The sequence below is a fragment of the Macrotis lagotis genome, chromosome X, assembly GCF_037893015.1.
Source record: "Macrotis lagotis isolate mMagLag1 chromosome X, bilby.v1.9.chrom.fasta, whole genome shotgun sequence".
Taxonomy (NCBI): domain Eukaryota; kingdom Metazoa; phylum Chordata; class Mammalia; order Peramelemorphia; family Peramelidae; genus Macrotis; species Macrotis lagotis.
The window spans coordinates 675,336,455-675,353,833 of record NC_133666.1 but is presented as its reverse complement, the minus strand read 5'-3'; positions in this window follow the sequence as shown (position 1 = coordinate 675,353,833).

The following is a 17,379-nucleotide window of genomic DNA, read 5'->3' as shown; positions in this document are numbered from 1 at the left end:
GCTATATAGTTAATCTACTTAATCCTCAATCAGCACTGGGAGTGATCTGCTGCTCACACCTGAACCTCAGGGCATGGAGGGGGGGCTGTTACCGTGCTTCTTCTGGAAAGTCACTTTCTCCTACTAGAATTGTTCTAATTTGTATTTCTACAATGAATAGTGAGTTAGGGCTTTTTTAAAAAATCTCAAATGCATTGATAATTTCACCTAAAACTGATATCTTTTAATCCTTTAGCAACTGGGAAATAACTCTTAATGTGTTTTTATAAATTTGGCTCAATTCTCCATCCTTCCATCACTTCCCCCTGCTTTCTCCCATCTTCTTTCCCTCCGCTTTTCTCTATGGTAAGATAAATTTCCATATTCAGTTAAATGATTGGCTCAGAATAGGAATAACAATTTGAATGAGAGGCTCATTCACTCCCTTTCACACTCCAATGTGAAAGTTTTTTCCTTACCTCTTTTATGTGAAATAATTTGTCCTATTCTACTTCCTGCTTTCCTTTTCTCCCAGTATCTCTCTCTCACTTTTTAACTCCATATTTTTAATATAGTATCCCTTCATATTCAATTCCCACCCATGACTTATCTTTATGTATTCTAACTGCCCTAATAAATGAGAAAGCTCATATAAGTCATCAGTATTATTTTTCCAAGCAGAAAATAAGCAATACAACATCATTAAGTCCCTTATGATTTGCCTTTCCTAGTCACCTTTTTTGTTTCACTTGATTCTCAATTTGAATATCAAATTTTCTGTTCAAATCTGATCTTTACATCAGGAAACTTTGAAAGTTCGCTATTTCATTGAATGTCCATCTTTTCCTCTGAAAGAGTTTGTTCAGTTTTTGAGTACTTGATTCTTGCTTGTAATCCAAGCTCTTTTGCCTTCTAGATTGAGACCTTAACATTGAAGCTGCTAAATCTTGTGTTATCCTGACTGTGGCTCCACAATAATTGAATTGTCTTTTCCTAAATGCTTGCATTATTTTCACTTTGGATCTGGTAACTCCAAAGTTTGACTATAATATTCCTGGAAGTTTTCATTTTAGGATCTCATTCAGGAGGTGATTGGTGAATTCTTTCAATTTTTATTTTACCCTCTGCTTCTAGAATATCAGAGCAGTTTTCCTTGAATTTCTTGAAATATGTCCAGATTCACTTTTTTTGATCATGACTTTCAGATGGTTCAGCGATTTTTAATTATCTCACTTGAATCTATTTCCCAGGTCACTTGGTTTTCCAAAGAGATATTTCTAAGAAATCAAGAAACAATAAAGCAGAGCCAAAAGAAAATGTGAAATTCATGAATTTTCCTTTGCTCCATTCTATATTTTAAGGAATTATTTTCTTCACTAAGCTTTTATATCTCCTTTTTCCATTTGAGCAATTCTGCTTTTTAAAGTTTTCTTCTCATTGACGTTAGGACCTTTTCCCCCCTCTATTTGACCCAGTCACAATGTTATTTTCTTGATTTTTTTTTTGTATTTCCTTCATTAAAACTACTAACTTGGTCTCATAATTTGGAAGAGTTCAAAAAGGATTTTGAAAATCAAGTAAAGGAAAAATTGGGAAGAGAAATGAGTGGGGAAAATTTTGAAAATCAATCCATATTTTTTCTTGGACGTTTTGAATATAGAAGTTTTGTCTTTGCTATCTTTGAGTGTATAATTTGATTTTCCCTCTCCCTATAGTAACTCTATATAGTTAAATTTTTTTTGACCACAAGCACTCCTATCTACTCTGGAATTATGAGAAGAATCCCTGCTTCTACCATGGCAGCAAACTCTGTTGTGCTTTTGCTCCTCTTTCTGGTTCTGTGAAACAACACAGTCCTGCCTCAGTGATAAGAGACATCTGCAACCTCTGTCCCAATCCTGAGGGCTGAGAGCTCCAGAAGCCTGCCATTGAGTCTTATTTTTTAATAAAACAAGAAAAACGTAAGGATAAATGTGATAGTTCTATACAGTTATAATCAATTATTCATGGGGGTGATGATCAATCTTAAAGATTTTATCTGAGTTTTACAATTTTTCCCCATCTTACTTCCCTCCCCCACCCCCACAGAAAGCAATCTGTCATTCTTTACTTTGTTTCCATGTTGTACATTGATCCGAATTGAGTGTGATGAGAGAGCAATAATATCCTTAAAGAAGAAACAAAATATATGAGATAACAAGATCAGACAATAAGATGTTTTTTCTTTTTTTTCTAAATTAAGGAAAATAGTCCTTGAACTTTATTCAAACTCCACAATCCTTTCTCTGGATACAGATGGTATTCTCTATTGCAGACAGCCCAAAATTGTCCCTGATAGTTGCACTGATGGAACAAGCAAGTCCATCAAAGTTGAACATCGCCCCCATGTTGCTGTTAGGGTGTACAGTGTTTTTCTGGTTCTGCTCAGGTGATGAACAATCTTAATGGATTTGCTCATTCCATCAGTACAACAATTAGGAGCAATTTGGGGTATCTGTGATGGAAAATACCATCTTTATCCAGAGAAAGAATTGTGGAGTTTAAACAAAGACTATTACCTTTAATTTAAGGAAAAAACCATTATCTTATGTAATTTTGCTATATCTTATACTTTATTTTTTTCTTAAGGATATGATTGCTCTCTCATCACATTCAACTTAGTCTTTATATTGGTTCCATGGTATACATTCATCTAAGAGACTACCTTCCATGAGGGGTGGGGGAGGGAAGCAAGATTAGGGGGGAAATTGTAAAATTCAAAACAAATAAATTCAAAAAAGGAAAAAATCAATTGTACAAGGACAGCATTGGAGAGCTTTGGAAATTAAAACAGTTGTGCTAAAAGTAATCAGCTCTACTAGAACATAATGTGTCAGTCAAAATAACTGAAGTCATTCAGGTGGCTGGAATACATATCCTGCTGTGTTCTTCCCCATTATGTGGGCTTAGCTGGAACAGAGCTTGACAACAGGGAAGGCAACAACAGGTATCCACTTCACCCTTCCACCCATATAAGAATTAGATAAAGAAAATTAGATTAAAAACTAAGGATGTTGCCCTGAGAAAAGAAAAGATCTTTTCCCTTCTCTGAGCTCTTTGAATTTTGCTTTTTGTAATAGCTGGGGTTCACGTTAGATGATGTCAATGATATCTGAAGAATTTTCATGTGGAAAATGGATTATAGTTGTTCCTGACTCTGGCAGATAGAACTAGGAAGGAAAGTTTTGAAAGTAAGGTAAATTTTAATTCAATATCAGAAACACTTTAGAATCAGTTACTGATGGTTTTCCAGAGAAAACTGGATGATGGGTTTCATATGACCTAAGTAAATATCAAAACTCCCAAACTACACATTAAAATACTATGTAATATAATCTTGAGTATAAAAATGCAAATTGTAGAAACCTCATACTTTTAATACAATTTTCACAAAGAATATATATGAATGCACAAAGGATCTGTGACTTCATCAGCTCAAAGAATCACCACTGTGATAATTGCCTCCACCAATTTAGATGACTTCCTTAATAAACAAGTCCACATAAATCATATGGGGAAAATGGCATTTAATTGATTTGCTCATGTTCACATAACTTGTAAATATGTTAAATAGGGTTTGTCCCCAGTATTTCTTAAATTCAGGGTAAAACTCTATCCATTGTACTACCCTACCTCTCACAGTTCACCTATGAAGCCCACACATAATTGCAGCCTTGAGTTTTCAAGACTAAATCTGTATAACGGTAGAAAATTATAGTTTGGTATTGAATGTAGAGGTCAACAATCATAAAATGCTAGCGTAGTTTTGTTTCTTTTAAATTATAAAAGGGGAGGAGAAAGAAAGAACAAAGATGATAAGATTTAGGGTGAACTTCCTCCCTTTAAAATGGGATATGGTATTTGAAGTGACAATAAAATGGCCAAAAGAGTTCATTATTTTTATCCACCTCATATCAAGATAGGTTTGGTCCTACTCTCTTTGCCTGAGCCCAGAGAATTTTCCTTGGGTCTGCTCTCTAAACAGTCATAGGATTTTGGGCCTACTTGGACCACTTGATTTCCTGGGGTTCCAGTACCTCCTTTTCGTCCTCCTCTTCTCCAGGGTGGCTTTGGTTGCTAGTAGGGGATCCCCGCCCACTATCTTGTCTGGCTCCTGGAAGAAGTCAATTCTATCCCCTGTGTCCTCATCAGCTTCATCCTTCTCTTGCTCCATGAGACTCCTCCCAGTTAAATCCCAATTAAAGTTCCTCCTGAGGGCTTAGGTTCCTCAGCCACTGGTGGAGGGGGACCTGCAATAACCAGAAAGTCATTTCTGAGTCTCACCTCAGCCTCTGCCCCCCAGCTCTTTGATTCATCTTTGCCCAGGTCAAATCCAGGTGAGAGAAATAAATACTTGATTTCTTGGCTTATACTTTAAGGTATTTCTTACAAACTGGTGACTTAGTTGGCCAGGATCTATAGCACTGGAGTGGTGAGTGCCACCAAGGAACAGCCCCCTGCTGAGTTCAACAAATCCATGGAATGAAGTGGACACTTTCCCTTCTCAACACACCCTCCAGTGTTCATTGCAGCCCAGAAAGATTTATATTTTGAAAAGGGATAGCCCAGTTAGGGAGATTGACTGGGGCCATCACTATGTAAGCTTTGTAGTCTTGACTTGCCCTTCAAGTTATTTCTCATAGGTCTCCCTTAGGGAGATGTAAAGTCCTAGGCACTCCCCTCCTCTGCCTTTACATCATCTCTCCTATGTACCCTCTCTGCTCCACTAACAATGCAACCGCTGCCACTGCTGATTCAGTGGCTCCTGACACCTACTCCTGGTCTGCTGGGGTCTGTCTGGGTTCCTGAGATCTGTACTGCCCTATGCTCTGCTCTTATCCTAATGTGACAGACTTCTTCTCTTGGCCTTCCAAATTGTCCTCAGCAGTCTCTGGGTTGAGATATCTAGAAGTCGATTTCTGTCACTAACCCAATTTATCCTTCCCCATTGTTGGGATCAGTCAGGTCTGACATGGAGCCCACCCTGCTTTGCACTTCTCTCTCACTCTGATGTAACAGACTCTTCCTGCCAATCTTCCAAGTTGTCTTGGTCTGGAAATTTGCTTCACTCAGTCTTTTTTTGTGGGTTCTGCCACTGTAAAACTTGTTTAGAGTCATTATATAAAGGTGTTTGGGAGAGATCTCTGACAAAGCCCTGCCTTTCCTCCACCATTCCTCCACCATTTTGGCTCTGCCCCTTTAGGCACTGATTTTCAAAAGGAAATTTCTCTTTAGAAATATCTATTGGACCAATATGAGCGACTATCTTTTGACCAGACCTGAGACTTTTCTGGGCCCTAAAATATGAAAAATTATGACTGTTAACTAAGTGACTTATGTAAAAAAATGACTGGATCAGAAAAAGGTCGATTTGAAATCATTGGAATTTAAAATTTTTGATTTCAACACTTGAAGTCTAATCTTGAATAGTAAACTTTTTTGTGGCATCTGAACCAGTTTTAAGCAAAACTCCACATTTTTGAAAAATTCAATTTGGCAGTCAACCTCTGCTACACAGATTTTGGTTTATTCTGCACAAATGTCCTCTAAGTTTCAGCTAGTCTCCTTGCTTGCTTGGCATCTCCCAACTCTAGAGAATTGAGTCCGTTTCCTTGAAAATTTTCATCCAGTTGTCATTTAAAGATAGGGGATTTTCCTACTCTCATGAGAGGCAATTTTTCTTATTACTCTCAATTTAGCTAACCAGAGAACACAGTTGACTTTCCTGCATTGGCAGAGATGATTTCTAGGGTGAGTAGTAGTTTATCACATACCTTCCATTCATCCTAGGCATTCTCCCTGACCTTGAACTGGCAAACAACTTGAGAATTGTTCTTATACTCTTAGCTCAGAAGGCTTGGATATGGTGATATCAAGGACTTCAGCATTTGTACATACCTTTTTACTTCATTCTAACTTAGTACCATATATTATACATTCCTTCTGTTTGTGTACAAATTAATTTGATGGGGGTGGCTTTAGTTGAGAAAGTCTGCCTTTGCTCTAGAAGTATCTTCCTCCTGGTGATGTGCCTTATACATTGGCAAGAATTCTCAGGTATGAAAGTGTTAAGTATGGGATCTGATGTGTCTATGTCCTTGGGGGTCTATCTGAAGGATATGAAATGTCTTCATGTGTTAATAAGTATCTCTAAATAAGACATAGACTCTTACATGCTATGTGCAAACTTTGATGCTAGTAAGTCCCCATACTATAGGTTGAATTTTGAGGGTTTTTTCCCTCCCCTCATCCCAACATTTAAATGCTATACAAGTGGAAGTTGAAAAACTTTCATATTTGTGACACATTTTTTTATAATCCTACCTTCCCATTCCCCTCCCCTCAGTGGTGAACAGTTTGGTAAAAGTTGCACATTGTACATTTGTGTTTAACATGTTTACATATATCATTTTGTGTATGAGGAATTAGGACTGATGGGGAAAAGGAAACCATAAAACAAGAATGAAAAATAAGTTTTAAAAAAGCAAAAATTGTATCCATTTAAATTCTGTGGCTTCCCTCCACCATGAGGATGGTGTTGTCCATAACAGGTCTTCTAGGGTTGTTGGGATATTCTTAATGTGTCCTGTGGAAATTAGGGAACTGACTATAATCTGCCATAGAAGAAGCCATTAACTTTTCTAGGAAGCATATCATGTAACTGAATAAATGTAGCCATTAGGATTTCCCATGCTGGGAAAATCTCAGTTGATACATTGAAATTCAAGTTTATTCAACTATTAAAATATGGTGTTGAACTCAATCTATAAGGGTATTTCCAGTTCTAGAGCTAGCAATCCAGAAAATTAAAACCCAATGGAACTCTAAGAGAATGACCAGATTTTCAAATGATAGAACTTTAGTCACACCTCTAGTCTAGGTTATGGCATTTACACATGGAACTTTTTTTTATGAGGTTCCAATGAACCTTTCCAAGCATGAGATGGTGGCCTCATCTTAGACTCTTCCTCTCCAAGGGAATGTTTGACAATCTCTTCAAATCCCAATTAGAACTAAGGGACAGAAGTCAGAGATGAAAGAATAGAAAGCTTCACTGGGGAGTGTCACTGTGAATGCTTGAATTGTGGCCTGGATGTTCTAAATAGACTCAAGGGACACAAATTTATACAAGGACAACTTCCAAAACTATTTCCTTGAGGATTACTTGATCTGTTGTATATATTTGCTCAATCTTGTGGGGAGTGTTGCATATGGAGAGTGTTACATAGGAACCCTTGAAGTCTGGGTAATTGGAAGAGACTCTTGATCAAGGAGCTTCTCATTGAGTATTCTAAGCTCATGGAAGGATAAAACTAGGCAATTCCTAGAACTCCTATAAGAGATTTGCAGAGAACAAAGAGGAAAATCTGGCCCTTCAATTAGAGAATCTTAACGAAGAGATTGCTATCAAAGAAAACAAATCAAACCTCCTGGTATTCTTTGGCCTTTGGGCAACATGTTGATTCTTTTGTTGTTCCTGCGAACTACCATATCCTAGAAGTGTCTATGTATAGACTTAATAAGAATTCTAAGGACTACACTAGAAGGAAATGGCAATAAACCTTCCATGGTCTTTGCTGAAAGGCCTAGACCAGAATATGGTGTCCTCCATTATAGTCACTGATATCCTGAAAGTTAAAGACGATAGATGATCTTGGTAATGCCAGAAGGTTTCTCAGACTTCAACAGCTGATCCTGGTCTCTTTTATGTAAAACAGCTAGCCCAGCTTTAGGGAGGGCCAGAATGGACCTTGGCTTAGAACACTGTGAGGCAAACGGCTAAATGAATGACCCAGTGAATGGAAAATAAATTAGAGAACGTGTAGTGAGAGCTGAACTCGGGTTGCAAGAAGCTCACCTGTCAGGGAAAGAAAGTCCTAGCAGCTCAACCTAGACCATAGTCTAAACACATATTCTAAAACTAAATTCTAAATCAGAAAATGAAGGATAGTGGCCGACTTTGGGGTCTTGAGTGAAGAAAATGTTGTCTAGGGGGGTCCTAAACACTGGAGATGGGAAACAAAAACCTGAATCTTCCTTCTCAGCAGCAAAGCGGCTGGGGGGGGGGGGCAGTTGATCTCATTTTAGGCAAGCATGGAATCAAACTCCACTTACATATCCCTACTCCCCCCCAAAAGTCATAAAAATTGGAAAATCTGATCGGTTATAGGATTTACATTGTCATGATGATGGTCTTGAATTTCTGGTTTCACCACATAGAATTAAGGGGTATTTGTCTATAGCAGCAAACAAAACTTGTCTGGGATTTGACCTAATTTCTATTTTGAAAAAGGTTTTCTCTGTTTTAAAAATATACCTTCCATCTACATGAAACTCGGTTATTTCCCTGTCTAGTTGCAGAAATTTTGGAAGGGGAAACTTTGGCCCAGGTACATTTTCCTTTTCATCAAATGCCAGGGATCTTAATACATTGCTTTTTGATCTCATTTGGAGTGGACTCAAAATAACTTCCAAGGCACACATCCTCCATCCTTCTTGCTCTGCAAGTTCCTCATTCTTTGCTCACATAAAATTTTTTCTGTAAGTCCTCAGGCTTTCTCTTATACCCTTGTCTAATCTTTCCATTTCCCCTGCTGCCAAGGATTTCATGTTGGTGTATTTATTATTTGGATTTTTAAATTCTGGGTAATTAGAGATTCAAAGACAAATGACTTTCATCACTACCATTTATCTTGTTTTATTTTTTTACCATATTATTGTTCTTGCTCTTTATTAAATATATGATGAAATACTATTGTGACTGGAAAAAATGAAGACAGCATCAGAGAAAGAACCTTTCCAATTTTCTTCCCCCTTCCCCTTATTATATTTCTAATTGTGTAAACATAGTTTTCAATATTCATGATTATATAAGTTTGAGTTCTCCTTTTCTTTCTTCCTTCTCCCTACCATGGGACAATAATCTGATCATGTTAGATATAGTTCCATATTGGTCACATTGTGAAAGAAGACAGAACAAAAGGGGAAAAGCTATGAGAAAGAAATAGCTTTTTTTAAAAAAATGAAAATAGTATGCATTAATATGCATTCAGACTCCATAGTTCAAAATATTTAGTATCTTCTATCAAATCTTTTGGAATTGTTTTGGATCACTTTGGGCTATAATCAAATGATAGATTTAGCTTCTCAGACAATGTTGCTGTTAAATCTTTTCAGGTTTTTATGAAATCTGCCTGCTCATCATTTATTATAGAACAATAGTATTCCATTATATTCATATTACTGCAACTCGTTCAGCCATTCCCCAACTGGTAGTCATCCCTTCCTTGTCTAATTCTTAGATACAACAAAAAGAACTGCTATAAATATTTTTGTACTTAGGGGTCATTTTTCCTTTTTTTTATGTTCTCTTTGGAATTTAAACCTAACAATGCTATTGCTGGATCTATGGATATGCATAGTTTTACATCCCTTTGGTTGCATCGGTTAATAACTCTATCAACAGTGTATTAACATCCCAATTTTCCTACATCCCCTCCAGCATTAATCATTTTCCTTTTCTTATCATATTAGTCAATCTGATAAGTTTGAGATAGTACCACAAATGTTTTCATTTGCATTTCTCTAATCAATGATTTAGAGCATTTTTTCACATGATAATAGATAGCTTTAATGTCTTCTTCTGAAAACTGTCCATATCCTTTGAATGTTTAACAATGGGGAAAATGACTTTGTATTATTAATTTGACCCTGTTTTCTTTATATTTGAGAAGTGAGACCTTTAACAGAAACCCTAGCCAGAAAAATTATCTCCCAGTTTTCTGCTTTCCTTCAAATCCTAATTACATTGATTTTGTCTGCATAAAAATATCAATTTTGCATTTTATAATGTTCTCTCTTCTTGGGTCATAAATTCTTCCCCTACCATAAATCTGACAGGTGAACTATTCTTTGCTCTCCTAATTGGCTTATGGTACTTAAGGGTAGTATTTACAACATCTAACTTCAGCCAAGGTTCATATTCAGCTTGTAAAGTAAATCCAAATTGCATGTCATACTTAAAATAAAAATTATGGTAGGGAATCTCCTAGGCATTCTGAGGTAGAGGTGTAGACCCCCTTCCAACATCATGGAAATCCCTTATTCTTGAACCTGTCATTGAATGGAGCTCATAAGTTTTGGTGGATATGCAGCATTGCTCATGTGCCAACCTCTACTTCATGTTCAATATTTTTTACATTTCAGGGTGTTGCTATGACTACAGTGTCCACATATACCAATTGATTGATCATCCATAGCTTAAACCTCTTCTCATCACAGTGGATCATCAGTTCTAGGGTTAAATGAAATATAATAGAACGGACAGGGAAATCTTCCCTTATCCCAAGCCAAATGTTGCTATTTGGGGAAAACTATCTATGAAATGTATAGAAGTATGACCCTGATCGTCACTTTGTGACAATGACCTCATGGTGGCAGTTGGCCATTTCCACCTCAGCCAGGTTCTATGGGTTTTATGTGGCAATTTTAAGTTTCAGATTCAATCTGACCACTTCATTCTTTTTATATTTGGCGACATTACTGATGGACCCCACACCAGGAAATTTTGTCCTCAGAAAGTCATTCATTCCCATGAAAGCCCTTCTGGAACTTGGTGACAAGTATATTTCTAGTTCTTCAGTACCCTAATCATTTTGATAAGAATGAGACATAGACTTCAGCTATGGTGTTATTCCTAAGGGATATGTGTCTTCAGTTGAATGACAGCTTTCTATCATCAGAATCTATAAAAAAGGGACCAAGAATCTGACATATCTTTCCCAACATCCTGTATTTGTGTGAAATAAAAAATAATTGTTTCCTGAGGACATGTTAATGACTATCTTTTTCCATATACAGTATCTGATGCCATCTGATCTAGGAACTGTATTATAGCGTCTGAGACATTTGTAAACCATAGTGTAATTAATTAGACTTAAAAAGAAAGTTGGGATATTCTCTGACATCAGCCAGAGTATTCTAGCTTGGTATCGGCTGCTGTAAAATATGAGTATAACTTGATAGGACCAATTTTTTTTAAAGAAGTTAAACAGCTGATTTTTGTATCTGACAAAATACAAGGTTTCTGGTTGTTTCACAAAAAGTGCGAGGACCATTGATCCCATACAATCTGTGACGAGACTTCTTACCCCACTAGACTAGGTTTTAGAGATTTATGCCTAACTTTTGAAATTCTTCCAAATACCATTGAATTTTAAATTCTACTGAATTTTTAAAAAAGCAAAGTCTGATAATTACATAAATGGACAAAACTTCTAGACAAAATATCAAACTTGCAGACTAATTTTTTTTAAAATCCTAATAAGCATGGATAGAAAAAAGTTATTTGATGTTCTGTTTGAAGTTCTATTACTGGCTTTCCTGTTTGGTAGAGCTTTTATTCCAGTAAATTATTTGAGGGATATCCAAACAAGTAGATTTCATCACTATAATATTATTACATCTTTTTGCTTCCTGATTTCTTTTTCTATTCTGACTAATTATTCTCAGTTCTCTTTAGGCCTGGACCATTTTTGAGAGGAACTTTATTTTATTTTGTTTTATTAGTATGTTCCTGAATCAATTATTCCTGAATGCAGACCCTCTATAAACTGTCCTCGTGAAGATACACAAAGGAAGATGAAGCATGGTCTGTTAGCTTGTTAAAATAGTAAATAGAAAACCTCTTATCAGACAAAAATGCTCCAATAGGTGATATATTGTTGGAATTCGTGACTCATTGGTTTAGAATTGAAGCTGCATTATATGCTCTTGATTAGCATTTTTGTATACTTTAATAGTACCCAAATACTACCTGGTACTCATTCTATTTGAAAAAAAATGTGCAGATCTTCAGAAAAACCTTAAGTGGCCTTGTACTACATTTTCTGTCCTCCAAGTAAGGGTTTGCCTTGAGTAAAATCTCCATAAAAATAGTCTTTCAGGTAAATATTTGGCATTTGGTCTACATGGCCAGTCCATCAGAGTTGCACTCTTTGCATTATGGCAAGCTGCCCTGTTAAGTCTTCAAAAGTTTGTCACTTTCTCCAGGGTAGCACTTGCAGTGTTGGATTTTTTTCTTGGGCCTGAGTTAAGTCTTTAGTCAACTGTTTCAGGAATGTATCCCTGGCTATGAGGGGCATCTATTCTCTGGGTTGCTGTTGGGTACTCCTTGTATCTTATGTTTCATTTCATAACAGGTTGGCAACCTCCCATGCAATCAACATTTATTAAGTGCATGTTATATTCTAGGTACTGGGGATGCAATTGAGTGGGAAAAGGACTTGAAATAGGAGTTGGCAGTGGCTTTCTTGCTGACTTCTTGGGCAGCAAATTCTAAATTATTGGGGTCTTTCGAGATTGGAACAGAATCTGTGGTTGTTTCAGAATGCCTTTTATAGACAGGGCTTCATGGCTGTAGTGAGTAGAGAACCTTCAAGGTGGGGCAGACCTCCTAGGTCACACAAGATAGTAATGAGTCCTTTTTTCTATTTATTTCTGTTGGGATAAAAAGTCTATAGCAATGGATGGGGCCATTGTGAATGTGTCAAGTTGCCTTGGTGGCACTAGACTTTGACCAATTAAAATTATGCCTAAAGTAAATTCTTCAAAAGCTGAAATAACTTGTCAAATGCTTAGAGCAACTAGAGCATCCCTCTGGTTTCTTTATTGATAATGATACATTCCCTGTTCTTTACCTAAGGATCTATGATTTGTCTTATTGTTCCTCAATTTCTTTTGGCTTTGTGAACTCATTAATGGGGTCCTGCAGACAGTGAAGATAGATCCAAGCCCCCATATAAGTCTTCTCTTCTCTGGACTCCTTTAAAAGAATGTGGAAGGCATGCTAAAATAATGAGATGACAAAGCTTTAAACTTCTGTTGCATATGGGGACCAGTTGGCAACTTTCCATCTGATCTACATTTAAGTGTATTTGTTTTAGACTGCAATAAGTGCTTGGGACACAAAAAGAAAAATTGTCCCTGTCCTCAAGGACTTCAGGGTGAGATAACACAAAAGAAATTAAAAAGAAAAAGGGTTAGGGGGCATCTTGTTCTTTGGAGTTGAAACCAAGCACAATTCCAAATGCAAAGCAGAGTAAACTGAGAGTCTGGTTTCTGTCATCTATAAAGGGAGGAGCTGGGAGGAGTTTGATACTTTATCCTCCATCCTTCCAATTAGAAAGGAGAAGAAGCTGAAGGAAGTCAATCTACCAGTGTGCAATGAGTTTAGAAATGATGAGCTCATCTTGGAAGGTGCATCTTGTTCCATGGAGTTAACGATCAGAAGAGCAACAGATGAAAATTCAAATAATAATATCCTATATCTTTGATTTTTGGAATTTACGTATTATAGCATCAAAGATACTAATGTTTTCTGGGAATATCAACAACTCTTGAAAATTCCCTCAGGACCATTAGCTAAAGGGAATTAGATTCTTCTATTTGGAAAAACAGAACCAGATCTTGGGTTAGAACGATTAGGGTTATAAGTTGAAGCTCAATAAAAATAGATTTATCTTTAAACATTGGGAAATTAAAATGTTTTGACTCGAGTAGTAGACATGAACTAGTCACATGTCAGGAAAAAGTTGAACTTGGGCCAAGTGAGTTGGATCTGAGAAATCTCTCCCTGAACCCTGGACACTTTAAAAATAAGTAATATTGAATGACTTTGGAACTTAGGGATAAGGAGAGTGTTAGTCCTTTGTTAGGAAACTCTATGTAGATTCTTGACTGTCAGGAACTCCAAATAAACTAGCATTAGGATGTCTGGTGGATTATGGAGGTTCTATTGTCATGACAAAGCTCATGGTTTCTCAACCTCCCCAAGAGAATGGTCATTTGGCATCTAGAGAGACAATGAAAAGATCGTCTCTGTACTTCTTTGATCTCTTCCATTATGATAAGGTTATCACCATTTTATAAAATGATGAGTGCCATCCTCCTGGGATAGGTTAAGGAGATGAGCTGGGCACAGTGCCTTGTGGGGGGGGGGAGTCATTCTTTTGGCACTTCCTGAGTTCAATTTGAATCTGCCCATCCATCTGTTTGCCAACACATTCTTAGTCACCATGATTCTGTCAATTCTCAAACACTGTAAATGACTTTTGTCCTTGAAGAATACTGAGAGTTCCTAATTCTCTAATGGAGAAGTGATTATTTTTAAGTTGGAACTATCCTCATTCCTAATTGGGGAATTGTGAGGATTAGTTTTTGAAATTGGCTTTGCTACCTCATCATTCATGTCTATGTCTTGAGGCCATGAGTCAGAAACAGAAAATACCAGAATTTTTTGAGAAACTTCATAGATCTATGCCAGAAAAGGCAAAAGGCTTGATCATATCCAAAAAGTCTAGCCTAAATAATGATTGCGATGGAATTTTCCAAAGACATTTTTCTTGCTGATTATAGGACTTCCTACAGTCACTTGAATTTGCCTATTTTCTACACATCATCAGGTTGTATATGTTCAATGATGGGTCTTACTTAGTGAGACAAAGTAATTTCGTCTTGAATCGGAAGTTAAATCCACCAACTATGGATGGATTGGTGGGAGAGAAAATGAGCTTCCATTTGTGGTTTCAGAGAGCAGAATCATAGAGACAAATTTATGCTTGATATAAAGAAAGTTCCTAGTAACTGCAGATGTTTAAAAGTAGAATAGGTTGTATTTTTGGATAGAGTGGATTATCATACACAGGAGGCCTTTTAAGCAAAGTCTTTTTGAGTACATATTTGTTATATTGTGGTAAGAATTTATTCTGGTTTAGAATAAATAGCCTCTGAGATCTCTTCTAATCCTGATATTGAGACAACTGACATTGGGCATAATTAAAAGAATAAACCAAGTGAAAACTTAGAATCCTAGACCCACCTAATAGCCATGATCTTTGATCTGAAAAATAGAGGATGTTTCCATCTTAGTATGGTATGTGTGGAGAAGGGAAGGGATATCTAACTGCCTACTATGTGCCAGACACTATACTAAGAGTTGTGCAAATATAGTCAATTGACTCTCAAAACAATTCTGGGAGGTAGGTGGTTTTATGAGCGTCATTTTGAACTTGAGGAAACTAAGACAGACAGATCAAATATTTTGCTTGAGGTCACACAGCTAAGAAATGTCAATGATGGAGTCAAAATACCAAGTTTTAATTCAAAGTCCAATACTGCTTAACTGCACCTAACTCATCATCTTGGTAATCTTTTGCTTCTATTCCAGTTTGTGAATTTTCTCCCTCAAACAGAGCAAACAGGAAGGAAGAATTGGCTTTTTGCCAGTACTAGGGGTCATCAAATACTGAAAATACCTTTTTTAGGTAAAAAAAAGACTATGAGTGAGAGTGAAACTGTTGACTCATCCCAGACTCATTTTACAAAACAAAAAAGTAACCTCATGATAGTAGAAAACTCTGCCTCCATGAGGATGATCTGGGTTCAAGTCTTGCTCTGATATATACTAGTTGTGTGACCCTTGATAAGTCATAAATGTTAATATTATGTGGAAAAATTTAGGAGACAATTGTGAATACTAGGAAATGATTCACTACTGGTATATTTATTATTGGTTCCCTTTTTGGGGAAAGAAGACCTTATCTTTGCAGCAGCTGAAATCAGAACGAGAGAGGAAATATAAGGAGGTACAGGTTCAATTGCAGCAGTCACCAAGGGTGTCTAGTAGCCAAATGGCGAAGGTTCTCACATGTTGTTATTCAGTCATAGTTGACTCTTTGGGACTCAGTGGACCATAGCAGACCAACCCCTTTTATACTCTATCTCTGTTCTATCCCAAAATCATGTTCATTGTTTTCATGATACTGTCTATCCATCTCATTCTCTGTTATCTGCTTTGGATTTTCTTTACTTTTTTCTACATCAGGGTCTTTTCCAATGATTTCAATCTATTTGTTTCATGACCAAATAGATTGCAGCTTCAGGATTTGACCTTCCAGTGACTAGTCTTAAGTGTTGACTAATTTGATTTCTTTGCCATCCAGAGAATTCTCAAAATTTGTCTCAAGCACAAAAATTAAAGTGCCGATTCTGCCAGTTTTCTTAATAGTCCTATGCTTATAGTCATATATTCCTACTGGAAAACCATAACTGTGACTATACAGGTCTTTTCAAGGTGTCTTGCTGGCGTGTGAAATAAGTGCAATTTTTCCAATAATTTGAACATTCTCTTTGCCATTTTTAAGATTGGGATATAAACTAATCTTTTGAAATCCATTGGAAACTGTTGTGTTTTCCAAATAGGCTGGCATATTGAATTTATCCCTTTAAGATACCTTGAATTACTGATTGTTGTATGTTTTTTCCTTTGATTTGAACAAATCTCATTCAGTGATTTTTTTGGGAGTCTATATCTAGCACTGATTTTCTCACCCTTTTATTGACTAAGAAAGTTACTCCATTTTTTTCAGAACGGATTCTTGCCTATAATACTATATGCAGTGATCATCTGAATTAAATTTACCCATTCTCATGCCTTTATGTTCATGGATACTCAAATGTCCGTTTTAATTTTTCCATCTCCTGTTTGACACATCCAGCTTACCTTGGTTTATGGATCTTCCATTCCAAGTTTCTATACAAAATTGATTTTGATAGCATTGGACTTTCCTTTCACTACAATATACATATGCAACTGAATTTCCTTTTGCTTTTGACCCAGTCACTTCATTAGTATTGGAATTAATTGAAAGCTGTTTAGAATACAACTAGGGAAGAGCAAAGGACAAACACTGAGGGGTTCATATTCTGATGTTCCATCTTTTTTATCATTTATTACTGTCTATGATATTTTCTCTTTGCCTTTTTAAGGGTTTTTTTTTTTTTTTGCTAGGCAATGGGCTTAAGTGGCTTGCTCAAGGCCACACAGCTAGGTCATTATTAAGTGTCTGAGACCAGATTTGAACCCAGGTACTCCTGACTCCAGCGCCAGTGCTTTATCCACTGCGCCACCTATCTGCCCCTGTCTATGGTATTTTCTTGCCAAAAAAGTGCAGTGGTTTACTTTTTCCTTTTCTAATGGATAACCTATGAAACTTTCCACTAGTTTACTATTTGCTTTTCTAGTGCATCATCTTCTGTCACTCTTTTCACTATGATCAGTCTGGCTTGGATAACCTTACGTAGCATAGCTCATTATTTTATTGAGCTACACAAATCCCTCTGCCATGACAATAGAGCTACTACTCCTGGACAAGAATCCCCCCTCCCCAGATCACTGTCTTGACTTATTCCTAAACTATTCCTAGATAAGACTAAGTCGAAGTCTATGATCATCACTGTTTGTAGTTCTGCCTCTAGACTGTGGATACTCCTTTTTGGCAATGCTACTGATCACAAACTGTA